The following is a 14275-nucleotide window of genomic DNA, read 5'->3' on the forward strand; positions in this document are numbered from 1 at the left end:
CTGTAACAAAATGACCTGACGCTGTAATAGCATACAAACACGGCTCAATATCCTAAATCTGATGTTACCCTATCATAGAAAGACCCCTAAAGCACTGTTGGTATTTCTTTATGGCTGTTTCTACACATGGCACTTTTTCTGAAACTGGCATGCTAATGAACAGCTGGGAATATGCTAATGAGGCACATAAGTAAATTCCAGCACCTCATTAGCATAAGGTCACGTGATTTGGAGTCCAAAAGATGCTCTTCTGGACTCCAAAAAGGTGTGTAGAAGTGTGCCCCTGGGGGGGTCTTCCGGAAGGAAGTCCTCCTTCCGGAGGCCCCTTCTTCCTGAAAAATTTGGTGAAGAAGGGACCTCTGGAAGGAGGACTTCCTTCTGGAAGACTCCCCCTGGGGGCCATGCTTCTATATGCCATTTTGGAATTTGGAAGAGCGTCTTCCAGACCCCAAATCATGTGACCTTATGCTAATGAGGTGCCAGGAATTTACATATGTGCCTCATTAGCATATTTCCAGCTGTTTATTAGCATGCCAGTTTCGGAGAAAGTGGCATGTGTAGAAACAGCCTATCAGAGGGACTAGCATCTCTTTACCCTTACGATATTCTGGTGATATTTTGCTCACTATGATAGCATCTACACTACAGGTATCTTTCAAAAGATTATCTTCCGGAAGACCTTCTTTCAAAAGAACGCCTCCATGAACAAAAAAGTGGATTGAAAGATCAATCTGCTCTTTTCAACAGAGAGCGCCCATACAGCCCCAGCTCTTGCGAAAGAACAGGCCAGGGACTGAAAAGTTCAATGCCATGAGGACTGCTTTTTCAAAAAAAAAGGTCTGCTGAGTGTCTACTCAAGCTTTTTTTTGAAAAAAGTTTTTGAAAGGAGGCACTCGTCCTTATCCAGGAGCTGAAGAGGGCTTCCGGAAGAAGAGCCACATTCTTTTGAGTTTGGATCGAAAGACCTCATTGTGTGTGTGGACACTCCGGGTGTTCTTTCAAAAAAGGGCCTGATTTTCCAAAAGAATTTATTAGTGTTGATGCAGCCCTTGAGAGCACCAGGGTGGAGGTGACCATACAAAAAATTACTTCTGAGTCAATCCACAGTTATTTCATTTTGAATAGAAAATTGGAATATTTTTAAAGTTTTCAGTCAAATAATTTGGACAATTTGATATGAATTCATACAATGTTTGTGTCAACTCCTACCTGAGGTTTTATTTTAACAAAAAAACAAACACAAAAACAAAAGCTTAGTTTGATTGAAAAAAGTTTGCCAAGCTGTTAGAAGAAAATTATCGCAGGATATAAAGTCAATACTTGACTCCCAAAATCTCCTCAAATACAAATTATGGCTACAGCTAGACACATTATTCCCCTTTTAAGCACTGGAGAAAAACATGTAAACTGACATTTATGTTCACCCTTGTCTAGACGGACTGTGAAATGGTGTGGTAGTGTTGATTATGGGGTTAATTATGAAAGGTTAAAGATTTGTCACTGTCATAAATTGGCAGTTGCTTTGGGTCCAGAGAATTCATATTCCACAGATCTCTTTCTTGTCTTGTCTTTTGATTTTCAACCCCTCCCTCTAAGGATTTGGACCACAAAACTATGTAGAAATCATTTTCTTTGTGGTTGACAGAGTCTGATTTTGGTGTTTCCGTCACAAGCTTCTGATGTGACTTTTACCTTGGGTAATCAATCATGTTCCCCAACACACAATCTGACTAACTTCAATGACATTAGAACATTTCATATGAACTTTTTTCGAAAGAGCGCATCCACACACAAAAAAGCAGATCAAAAGAGCGATTTGCTCTTTTCAAAGACAGCGTCCACGCAGTCCCCATTCTTTCGAAAGAACAGGCCAGGGATCAAAAATGAAGACTGTTGTTTTGAAAGAAGAGCCCTGCAGAGTGTCATCCCACGTTTTCTTTCCAAAGATTTCAAATGGAGGGTCTTTTCCTGAAACTGGAAAAGAAGAGTGATTTTGAAAAAAAGCACAACATGCTTTCAATTTACTTTCAAAAGAATGCCTTTTGTGTGTAGAGGCTCAATGGGCTCTTTTGAAACAGCCCCCTTTTTTTGAAAAATCTTCAAAAGAACTTACTAGTGTAGACACAGCCATTACATTTGATCATTGTTTTCCAAAAAGAGGATGTCTAGCATTGTAAAAGTGTCATGTATTACCCCATACTTCCAGTTTTAGCTGCTCAAGTGACTGAAGTCCTAAAGCGTTTCCATTAAAGTTATTAATCTGGAAAGCGATGTTTGATTCACCATCAAGTTAATCCAGTAAATTTTCAGCACATCACATTAGAAATCTGTAGTTTCAGGGAGAAGTGTTCTCAAATCCAAATAAAAAAGAAAGCAGTCCTGTGGCGCCTAAAAGACTAATAATATGATGTATTAGGTAATTAGCTTTCATGGGAATGACCCACTTCTTCAATTTTTTCCCGCAAAAGCTCATCACCTAATAAATGATATTGATAGTTTTAAGGACTGCTTTCTTACTTCTGTGAATATATAGATAAACACAGCTACCTCTCTGAGTCAAACCCAGATGGTACTTAAAGAAGTGTTCTTCCCCCAAACTAGAAGATAATATAAGAATTCTATTGCATAGCTTTTTTTAACAAAAAAGACCGTAGTGCTGTTGACTAAAGTTTCTCAAAGCAATACTTTTGTGATATACTTGAGTATCTGTTTCCACCATCCTTTTAGATAGTGATACAATTTTTATTATTAGAACTACCAAAAATATACCTTCCCAGGTGAATCATAACAGATAAATTAACAGTACATTTATTCCACCGTCTTGGGATGCATGCTCCAAGCTCACTTTCTAGCACCTTATATGTTTTACATAAAAGAAAAAGAATCAGAGAACATGTATTTTAAGATATTCTGAAACTAAAGGAGAAGTTAAGGCATACAATGTAAGTCTATTACTTCTCTAATTATGAAAATGGATGTCTTTGAAAATAAATTTTCAAATCCAGACCTCTAGATCTTAATAGAATGAATGTAATATATCAGAAAAGGCTACGATCAATATGACAAAATTGTTAAAATCTCTAGCAGTGCTACTGAAGAATCTGTGCAATTTCACATTAAAAGCTTGGTCAGAAAACAGATAAAAGAGAAATTCACTATCAGCCAAGAAGATGAGTGCCTTAAATAGGTTAAAGTCCAGGTCAATCATAGATCATTTGAAGTCTTCCGTGTTATCCCGAACAGGTCTTTTTTAATAAGAATTTACATTAAATCTCATCATTTACTCTGAAATAGAAAAGGTATAAATGTATCTGATTGTTCATTGCTTTTATTCATCTAACTGATGAGTCTGTGAATTCCATTTAATATGATATGAGACTTAAATTCACTTCCAGAAGTTTTCTTCTTGGAACCCAGAAATGATGCATAATATTTAAGATGGCCACGAACTACAAAGAACAGCTGCAGTGCTCAGAGGGATTATAAAGACAGTTGAGAAAAGTGAGTTTTATAATGCCAGCAGAGGGTAGTGTTTAACCATGTTTTAAACTTCAGACCTACTTTGAATCCCTGAAGCTAGTTCATTATAATAGGCACATTTTATGCAAAATGCTAATTTTATAATGAAGTCCAATATTTGGTTTAAATACTTTCTTCTTCTTAGTCTGTCATACTGTAGGATATCGCTTGGTAAATTATTTTTTTTTAATAAAACCACTGTAAAATGTTTACTAATAAGTGATAACATTTGTTAATGAAAGTCACTTATCTTCAGAGATATAGTCACAGCTTCTATTTTACAGTGGCAAGCTGAGATTTTTGAGAGGAAGCAATACATGCCTTATGAACAGAGACAAGGTCGAGCTAAACACCAGGTCATGATATCCATGGGGTTTGACCTAGAAATGATGTGTGGCATTCATGCACAGTTAAATAACTTTTATAAAATATCAGAAAGCTGAATGATCTGTTTAGCAGGAAATACAATAAATCTAGGATTAATTTATTAGTGATTGTTAATGTAATTAAATATCTATAAATTGCATTTTATAAAATTCTGAATCTAAATGCAATCTGTAGACACGTTCTGAATACATTTTAGACAGAAAAATACCTCAAATTTAATGGCTACATCTACATTAGCAAGTTCTTTCAAAAAAGCCAGGCCTTTATTCAAAGAATGCATGGAATGTCTACGCAAAAAGGCCGTTTCTACACATGCCACTTTTTCCGAAAGTGGCATGTGTAGAAGTGGCATGCTAATAAATGGCCTGAAATATACTAATGAGTCATGAATGTAAATTCCAGGCACCTCATTAGCATAGGGTCACATGATTTGGAGTCCGGAAGAAGATCTTCCGGACTCCAAAATGGCGTACAGAAGTGCGGTCCCAGTGGATCTTCTGGAAGGAAGTCCTCCTTCCAGAGGCCCCTTCTTCCTGAAAATTTTGTTCAGCAGCACCACACACTCACGGCCACGCCCTGCAGCTGAGATATGCCCCATGGTGACCAGCCAGCCACCATGCAATTCCCCGTCCCCACCCCCGGAGCCAGCCAAGGAGTCCCACGAGCCTGACCACAAAAAGGAGGACACTGTCCTGCAAGCAGCCAGAACTGAGAGACCTGCTGGGTCTCTGGCATGAGGAAGGTGTCCTTAGGATCACAAAGGGCAAGAGGTGAAACACCTCCATGTATGGCTGGCTACCACCAGCCTTGCCACCCAAGGCCACCCTACTTAGACATAGAAGCAGGTGCAGTCCAAGGTAAAAGAACTATGCCAGGGGTATGGCTGGGCCAGGGATGCCACCTGGCACTCAGGGGCAGAGATGGACACCTGCCTCTTCTATAGGGAGCTGCAAGGCCTCCTCACTGGTGAGAACAGCTCCCCACCCTGTACTGTCCTTGACACAACTGCAAAGGAGCCCCCTTTCTGTGCCTGAGGAGACACTAGGTCCAGACCAGGGGACCAGCCTGGACCTTTCAGCAAGGCCCGCATGCCAGAGGCTCTATCCAAGGATGACTCCATGGGCAGGACCCTCGTGACTGCAGTGCCAGCAGGGTTATTGAGCCATGCCGCTTTCAATTGGGCATCTTTGAGGGACTCTGTGGTAAGTACCCAGCACATCACACAGCCCTGGGTGTGTGGGGGGGTGGGAAGTGCCTTTCCCTGCCACAGCCCAAGGCAGGCCATCCACACAGGCAATGGCCTGATCCTAGATGCCCCACTGAGTAGTGCACCCCTGGCATGTGTGCATGCTCACAGGCAACAGTCAGCACCCACGCCTGTGGACAGAGCCAAGGGCCACATCTGTGGGGATTGGGCAGCCATGCTTCACCCGGATCACCCATCACCCATACAAGGATCCCCTATGCCTGGCCACCCCAACCCAATACCCACTAGCCCATTCCTGGGATGGTGGGGGTCCCATAATGGTCAGCCCCATCCCCAATACATCACAGAGTTCTTGTGCTGCAGGGCTCTGCTCCCAGGACAAGCTCGTCCTTGGCCCCTGGGCTGGTGGCTGATGCTTATGGGGTCTGGGGAGCACAGCCCTCAGGGCTATCTTATGGGACAATGTGCTGTCACTCTCTCACCTTCCATCCTTGCAGCTGTGCCATCTGAGGGCCATATGAGCCCCAGAACACCTCTAGGGCCAGCCAGTCTCATCCAGGGACTGGAAACAGGCAGTCCAGGAGTGGCTGAGGAGAGGGCTGGACCATGCCCCCACTCCCCACCAGTACCCAGGTGGGCGCATGGCTGGAAGGACCATTGCTGTGGCTGGAATGTGGAAGCCGCTATGTACTTGGCCACCCTCTGCCACCAGAATGAGCTGGCAACAGAGTAGCTGGCACTTGACTGGACCAACCTAACCTTGCTGTGGGATTCATGGGCTGAGCTGATGGTCTACCTGCATGCCATTGCCAGGACCCTCATGGAGCAGCTGGAACTATCTCCCACCCTCCCTATCTCCCCAGCTTCCCCCTTGACCCCGCTGCCTTCACTGCCCTGCTCCCGGACAAACTCCCCCTTGCCACCATATGAGGCCTCACCCACTGGATACTGGCCATGGTGGGCCCCACCATGCCAGGCCCTCCCCTGCCTCCTATCTTCACCACTAAGCCTGAGCACACTGCATCCCCCCATGCTACTACCTGCCTCTTGCCTTGCCCTGGAGCCCCTCCACCCTGCCCCCACCCCATGCTGGGCCAGCAAGTGGAGCATGCTTTACCTCAAGGAAGACAGCCCCAGTGGTCAACTTACCCACCCCAAAGTTCTGCCCCAGAGAGGGATAGTTGTCTGGGATGGTGAGCTTCCAAATGGCAATGGACATGCTTTTCTCCCTGGTCAGGGTGAGCTGCATAGACGTGTCCTGGCTTTGGAGGGTCGGGACAAGCCAGCTGCAGAGCTCCATGAATGAATGTTTCCGCATGCGGAAATTCTGCAGCGACTGTGTCATCCCATTCACCCAGTACCAGCCAGTCCCACCAGTTGGAGCTGGTCGGGTGGCTCCACACATGCTGGATAGTCTGGGGGAGGGGTTCGGGGCCAGTGCCATCGTGGGTGGGGAGCTCTGGGGCCAGATCTTGGCCCCCAGAGGAGATGAAAGGTAGCCTGTAAGTCTGGAGCTGATGTCGGTACATGGCTCTTGGCTGTGAACTTCAGGATGATGCAAGGGCTCTGCTAAGCTGTGTGCAGCAAGGCAGGCCTCTACATGTGCAGGGAGGGGTATCTGGGAGACGTCTTTAAGGCTGTGTTTACACTAGCTCAAAACTTTGAAATGCCCATGCAAATGGCCATTTCGAAGAGTACTAATGAAACACTGAAATACATATGCAGCACCTCATTAGCAAGAGGGCGTCTGCGGCACTTTGAAATTGCCGTGGCTTGTTGCCACACAGCTCATCCAGATGGGGGTCCTTTTCGAAAGGACCCTGGGAACTTTGAAATCCCCTTATTCCTATCTGCTGGCCAATGCCTGATGCCCCAGAAGGAGTGAACAGAACAAGCTTCAAACATCTGTTGCATCACAACTCTTCACTTGCCAGTTTTTAAAATTAGATAAAAATCAAATATTCATTCCATTGCCAATCATAACCACAGTGTGTGTGTGTTCACAAGATTAGCTGATGGTGTGACTTAGCTCTATCAACTAATTCAGTTTGCTGAATCTGCAGACCAGTAGACTTGACAAAAATAGACTTTACAAAAATTTGGTACTAAGATCTATAGAACAATTAGATCAATCAAAAAAGTAAAGTTTGAAGAACAGAGACCTTTTATTCTGAAAAGAAACGTTAAAAGCAAGCAAAAAGTCATCATCATTTTGTTTCAAATTTCTTCTGTCTTGGTGAATTCCAGATTGAATTTGTTCACTTGATAAGTTTTTTAAAAAACTGTTTCACATATTAACCAGAAGTAAATTAATGTATCTTTCCATGTGCAAACAGCATGACTCATCATCCAGCTAATATTCTTTGCAATCACAAATAACTTTGTCCACCTGCTAAGGTGCCAAAGATTCCAGTTTTTCCATGAATGCTTCTGCAATGAAATTCTGCCTTGCCAACGATAGAATCTCTTTGTTACGGTGAGAGCCTAAAAATAAACTGAATTTTATTACAAAAAGCAAACAAGAATGCCCCATATTGGCTGCAGTATTTATTTTTCTTATTCAGTTAATTAAAACATTCAATTTTTAAAAAGTGCATAAGAACTTTCATCCTGCTACCCCTTAGTTCAAAATATTAATCTATCTTAAATAAAGCTTATTCCCCTCATATAGACTGAAATGGGTGCTAACAACAGTGGAAAGACCCTTTTGGAGTCATAACTAACGTGTTCTGACAACCTTTATTGAAACAATTAAAATGTGCAGCCAGTCCTTGAGACATTGGAATATTATAACTCAATAGGATACTATAAAGATACATGTTGAGAAGCTTTGCTATTAAGAATACCTGGATTTATTGGAGATGCAGTAAGTAGTTTCCTTGGTCACACAGTACCTTGTATTTCCAATGGACATCTACATCCTCATCCTTTTAAACTCAAATAATTTGATCATGCCCAATTCTGAAGACAATTTTATAGGTGTTTCAAATATGGAACAACTCTTAGGTCTATGGTTACACATCACTGGAAGGGGCCTCTGAATGTCATCAAGTCCTGTCCCTTGCCCTCTTGGCAGGACCCAGCACCCCCCCCCCAACTTTTTATTTTTTAATCTATTTGCCCAAGATCCCTAAATTACCCCCTCAAGGACTGAGCTCACAACCCTGGGTTTAGGAAGCTAATGCTCAAACCACTGAGCTTTACACATAGGCCTAACTATTTGCAGGGAAGTGCCCAGTGACTGGAGAAAAGTAAATATTATGAATACAGGCTGAGACAGAATTCAGTCTGTCTTTGCAATTCAAATTTACATCCTAGCATTACAGAATACAATTAAATGAAACCACTTCAAAGCAATGTGGGGTAACAACAAATACCAATTACAGTACATATTTTCCTACTCTATATTACTGCTATATTTATTCGTTTATGCTTTCCCCATTACTTGATTCCATTTTTCTCAATATTTATGATGAAAAAGCAAACCCACATTCACGTTTTAGAAGTAAGCCTTATCCTTCCTGACTGAGCTAACCTTGTTATCCCCAGCCTTGCTCTGGCTTATTTATACCTGGCCCTGCATATTTCCATGACCAGCATCTGATGAAGTGAGTCTGTGCTCATGAAGGCTCATGCTCAAAACTTTTCTGTTAGTCTATAAGGTGCCACAGGACCCTTCGTTGCTGTTGTCTGAAATTGTAATGCACAGAACTCAGACATTTTCTAATACTGTTAATGCTCCAAGTTGTTGCAATACTTAAATATGCTTTAGTAGCTGGCTACAGTGCACTCTGAAAATAGATATAGAGTCCGTGGTCCAGCTTGCAGCAGCTTAAGGTACTTAGTCTTTCAATCCATAACTCAACACAGCCAGCTACAACCAGATATAATCATATACTTTGGCTGTGGCCACACTAGACCCTCCTTTTGAATGGTATTGTGGCACTTCAGAATATGCTAATGAGGCACTTCAATGAATATGCAGTGCCTCATTAGCATAATGGCAGCTGCACATACTTCGAAACTTTTGGCTTCGAAATGTACTCTGTCCCTGTAGTCAGGGGGCCTTTCAAAACAGCCCCTGATTTCGAAAGCCCCTTCTACCCATTATGCTAATGAGGCTTATTCATGGTAGCACCTCATTAGCACATTCCAAAGTGCCACTTTACCATAGTCCCTCAAAAAGGAGGGGTTAATGTGGCCACAGCCTATGAATTCAAGCCTTGTATCTGCAAAGCTTATTTTGGTTTCACACGATGAACCAGACATTTGTGTGAGCTGAATTTTATAAACATTTCATAACCTCACCCTCAAAGAGTGGTACAGAGAAACTTTAATATTCCCCATTTATACTAACCTAAACATCCACAGGATTGAAATGCTAGTGGACTCTGAGATTACAGACTGTCTGAAATATAAAGCAGGAAAGTAATAGAACTCATGTAATAGACCTCTTAGGCATTTCACTTACTACCATAAAACATTTTAATGTTTTATTTTATATTCTAGTTTTTAGTTAACATAGGTTTCACAGTATAATTGCAAACAGAGAATCATAGAATCATAGGAATGGAAGGGACCTCAGGAGGTCATCTAGCCCAGCTCCCTGCTTCAAGCAGGATCACCCAACTAAGTCATCCCAGCCAGAACTTTCTCAAGCCGGGACTTAACAACCTCTAAGGATGGAGAATCCACCACCTCTCTTGGCAACACATTCTAATGCTTCACAGAATCACAGAATCCTAGGGCTGGAAGAGACCTCAGGAGGTCATATAGTCCATCCCCCTGCTTCAAGCAGGATCAACCCCCACTAAGTTATCCCAGCCAGGACCTTGTCAAGCCAGGACTTAAAAACCTTGAGGGATGGAGAATCCACCACCTCTGTAAGTAACACATTCCAATGCTTCACCACCCTCCTGGTAAAGTAGTTTTTCCTCATCTCTAACCTGCAGCTCTCCCTCTTCAACTTCAGACCATTACTCCTTGTTCTGTCATTTGACACCACTGAGAACAGTTTCTCACCCATTTCGAAGTTTTGGGCTAGTGTAGACGTAGCCAGGGAGTCAAAGTCTGCTTTTTTGAAATCCAGGGTCTGTATGTCACTGCTCACCTTTCTTCCTTTTCTAAACATGCTGAAATCTACCTTCTCATGGTTGCTGCAGCCCAGGTTGCCACCCACTTCTATTTCTTCTACTAGTTCTTCCCTGTTTGTGAGCAGCAAGTCAAGTTGTGCGTGGCTCCTGCACTTTTACCAGGAAGTTATCCCTGACATTCTCTACAACTTCCTGGATTGTCTGTGTGCTGCTGTATTGGTCTCCCAGAAAAGTCTGGATAATTAAAGTCTTCCATGAGAACCAGGGCCTGTGATTTGGAAGCTTCTCTTAGTGGTCTGAAGAAATCCTCATCTACCTCGTCTCCCTGATCTTGTGGTCTATAGCAGACAACATCTAAAACATCATGTCTATTGCTTCCACCTCTAAGCTTAACCCAAAGATACTCAACTGGTTTTACTCCCTCCTTATACTGGAGCTCTGAGCAGTCAAAATGCTCCCTCACATAGAGTGCAACTCCTCCTCTTTTTCTCCCCTGCCTGTCCTTCCTAAACAGTTTATACCCTTCCATTACCATGCTCCTGTTATGCGTGTCATCCCACCAAGTCTCCATTATTCCAACCACTGCATACTTGTTAGACTGTTCCAGGGCTTCTAATTCCTCCTGTTTGTTTCCCAGGCTTCTTGCATTTGTGTACAAGCACCTTAGAGAAGTGGCTGATTGGCCCAATTTCTCCTCTTCACCTAGGAATCCTACTTTGTTGTACCCTGCTTCATCCCCACTTACCTTAGGGCTTGTGTCTCCATGCCCCAGCAAACCTGGTTTAAAGTCCTCTTCACTAGGTTTGCAAGCCTGTCCGCAAAGATGCTCTTTCCTTTCTTCACTAGGTGGATCCCATCTCTTCTCAGCAGTCCTTGTTCCTGAAACAGAATCCCACATCAAAGAAATCAAATCCTCCTCTGCTACACCACCTATGCAACCATGCATTTACCTTGACGATTCAACGATCCCTATCATCACCAACAATGAGTTTGTTTACAATAGAACCCTGCAGGGATTGATTCTTGGCCCTATTTCTATTTAACATTTTTTTCCATTGATAAAGTTTTCAGATGATAAAAGCTGGGGAGTGGTATATAACAAAGGTGAGGGGTTTATTGATATAAACTAGCAAACTCAGTACAAGCCAGCAATATATATTGTAACATAGTTAAATGTAAGGCTTGTGGTGGTACATGCCAGCATGGAGTACTGGCACCTTTACACCAATCTTCCCCCGAGCCGGAGATCCTGCAGGTGGGGCTGCTGGCAGGGGTCTGTGTCCCAGCTGGCTCCCAGCTGTGGGCTGCTGGAGCCCCTCCCAGCCCTGAGACAGAGTGGGGCTGGGAACCAGGAGATGGAGCTCCTGCCAGCTCTGTGGCAGCATGGGCTGGGAGCCAGAGCCCCCACTGTGGAGCCAGAAGCTGGAGCCCCTGTGGCAGAGCGCAGCCAGGAGCTGGAGGCTCTGCCAGCCCTGTGGTGGTATGGAGCCAGACCCCTCAAAGGCCCCACAGCAGCATGAGGCCAGAGCTCCAGCTACGGGAATGCTGTTTTGGGGAGGGGAGTGTACTGGCTCCTGTTCTTTTTAGAGAGAAAGGACTGGCTAAATGTAAAGGTATGTGTCTAAGGCAAGCACAGAGGGGCAGGCTGGAATGAGGGTGTAGATTCATGAGAACAGCAGCCTTCCCTGCTGTAAGAGTATGGCATTTCTTTCTACACCAGTGATGGACACAACAGAGGATCTGTAGACCTGGCAGGGGCCCAGATTTGCTTTCCATTGAGAACAACTACAGGATGGAGGGAGTGGGCAGTCAGAAGGAGACAACATGAGTTATGTAGATTAGCACTTCATGGCAGAGCTGGAGCCAGCCTCTGACACCCACTATCCCATTAGTCTATGGGAAGCAGGATGACATTGTAAAGTTCCCACAGCCAGAACTTGGTGGTCTTCGAATTGAAGATCATTTCCACAAATCAGGGCTTTATAAACCCTTGAGAATGCACTATTCACTGTGTCTGAAACTTTAGTACCCATTTAACTAAACAATGGAGAATGAATCACTTGTTCCCGGTAACATTCATCTTTGTAATGTTTCTCCCTAATCAAATAATCAGTAGGTGTTCAGACCTTATAAAGGTACAATATGCAATGCAATGCAATTAAACCACTTCATTTGTTCAAGTAACAAATTAAACTGAAGAGACAACTGTAATGCAATCTAATTCTAGTTGAATATATAATTATGAAATATTCCTTTGCACCCCAAAATCAAGATTGAATTGTTAATGAAGAAAATATCTTAAGCGTAGGATTCCTTTGCAGCATTTAAGCCATGCATTTATCCCCATGAAGGGATAATTGATTAGTTTAAGTAATTGCTTCCACACTTAAAAAATAAAATAAAAAAAAGTAACTGTCATCCTGTTTAACGATTTTTGAAAGGTTTATCTACTGAACTGTAATCCATATTGAGGAACAGCCACCAGATGTTTCAATTACAGTGTAATCTGATATTAGCAGCTACCCTGTGATTAGGAAATAAAGATCTCTACAGACAGGTGGTCTTAGAAGAGGTGCATTTATCTTGAAGTTGCTTATTGGGGATCAAGTAATGCAGAAACAGGTGGCCTTCATAATGAGCTAGTCTTTATGCATCATTCATCTATTCTTTGCCAAGATGCTTGATTCAACACTATGGCTTTGTGGTATTGTTCACATTCCACAGCTGTTTTTTTTTTTTCCTGATAATGAGAAAAAAGTTTGTCCTCTTCAGTTCAGTGGAACAATACACAACTCTTTTTAGGCAAACAAGATATTATTTGCGTTGAAGCTCAGATTCCCAGATTGTAAGATGCTCCTCTTGAAGCATGCCCAGATCCTTTAGGCAATATAGAATATAGATTATAGTTACTCTCCTTCTGAATGGGCTGAGCTACTGTTAGTGTATAAACAAAAATTCTCATCTCTCTGCACTGACTTCCTGATCATGTTCCTGAACAGTTTAAGCTGTTGAGAATTTTAGACAGTCACGAGATGACTTAGAGAACTTGCTCACCTGTAGGCTGTGGCCACACTAGCCTCTCCTTTTGGAAGGGCTATGGAAATGTGGCACTTTGGAATATGCTAATGAGGCTCTGACATGAAAATACAGCACCTCATTAGCATAATGGCAGCTGTGCAGGCTTTGAAACTGCTGGTTTTGAAATGCACACCACCCATGTAGCTGGGGGGCCTTTTGAAACTGACACCTGATTTTGAAAGCCCCTTCTTCCCATCTGGTTTTGGGAACAAGGGGCTTTTGAAATCAGGGGGGGTCATTTTGAAAGGCCCCTCAGCTACATGGGCCATGTGCATTTCAAAATTGGCAGTTTCGAAGCCTGTGTGGCTGCCATTATGCTAATGAGGCTCTGCATATTCATGACAGCGCCTTATTAGCATATGCTGAAGTGCCACATTACCATAGCCCTTCCAAAAGGAGGGGCTAGTGTGGCCACGGCCATAAAGTTTCACTAAGGTTAACATAAATTACACCTTAGCATTGGACTTCCTAATATCAGCAGCAAAGCATTCACCAGTGAAGGCCACTGTAGGGGTCTTTCCCAGGATGGAAGAAATTATTCTTTTTTGATGAATGGGACAACATCTCTTATTCAGCAGCTCCAGTTCCAAGTTTACTGTCACCATGCAGGTGTTTTCACCAAGTCCTGCCCTGGACAAGACAGATACAGAATGATCATTTGACATCGTCTGTCTCTTGTTGGAATTTCTTGTTTTGGATGGTTTAAAAGAGCTTAGCCATGCTGAGTTTGGATAAATGACGTAAGGCTTATTAATATTAAAGAGGGAATAAAGGGCTGAAAAGGCTTGGCTTTGTTTAGTTATTGAAAACCAAAACTTAAAAACAAAACCAAAAATGAATCATTTCACTTCATCATAGTTTAAACTCATTTTGAACAGGCAGTCTTAGTTTTTCGTGCCCTCTTGCTGATGACAACCCATTCTGCTTATTTGATTTGAGTATTAGATTTATTTTATAGTTCACATGCCTAGCAGCTAGTGTGATTAGAAGT

This window comes from Carettochelys insculpta, chromosome 13 (assembly GCF_033958435.1).
Source record: "Carettochelys insculpta isolate YL-2023 chromosome 13, ASM3395843v1, whole genome shotgun sequence".
Lineage (NCBI taxonomy): Eukaryota > Metazoa > Chordata > Testudines > Carettochelyidae > Carettochelys > Carettochelys insculpta.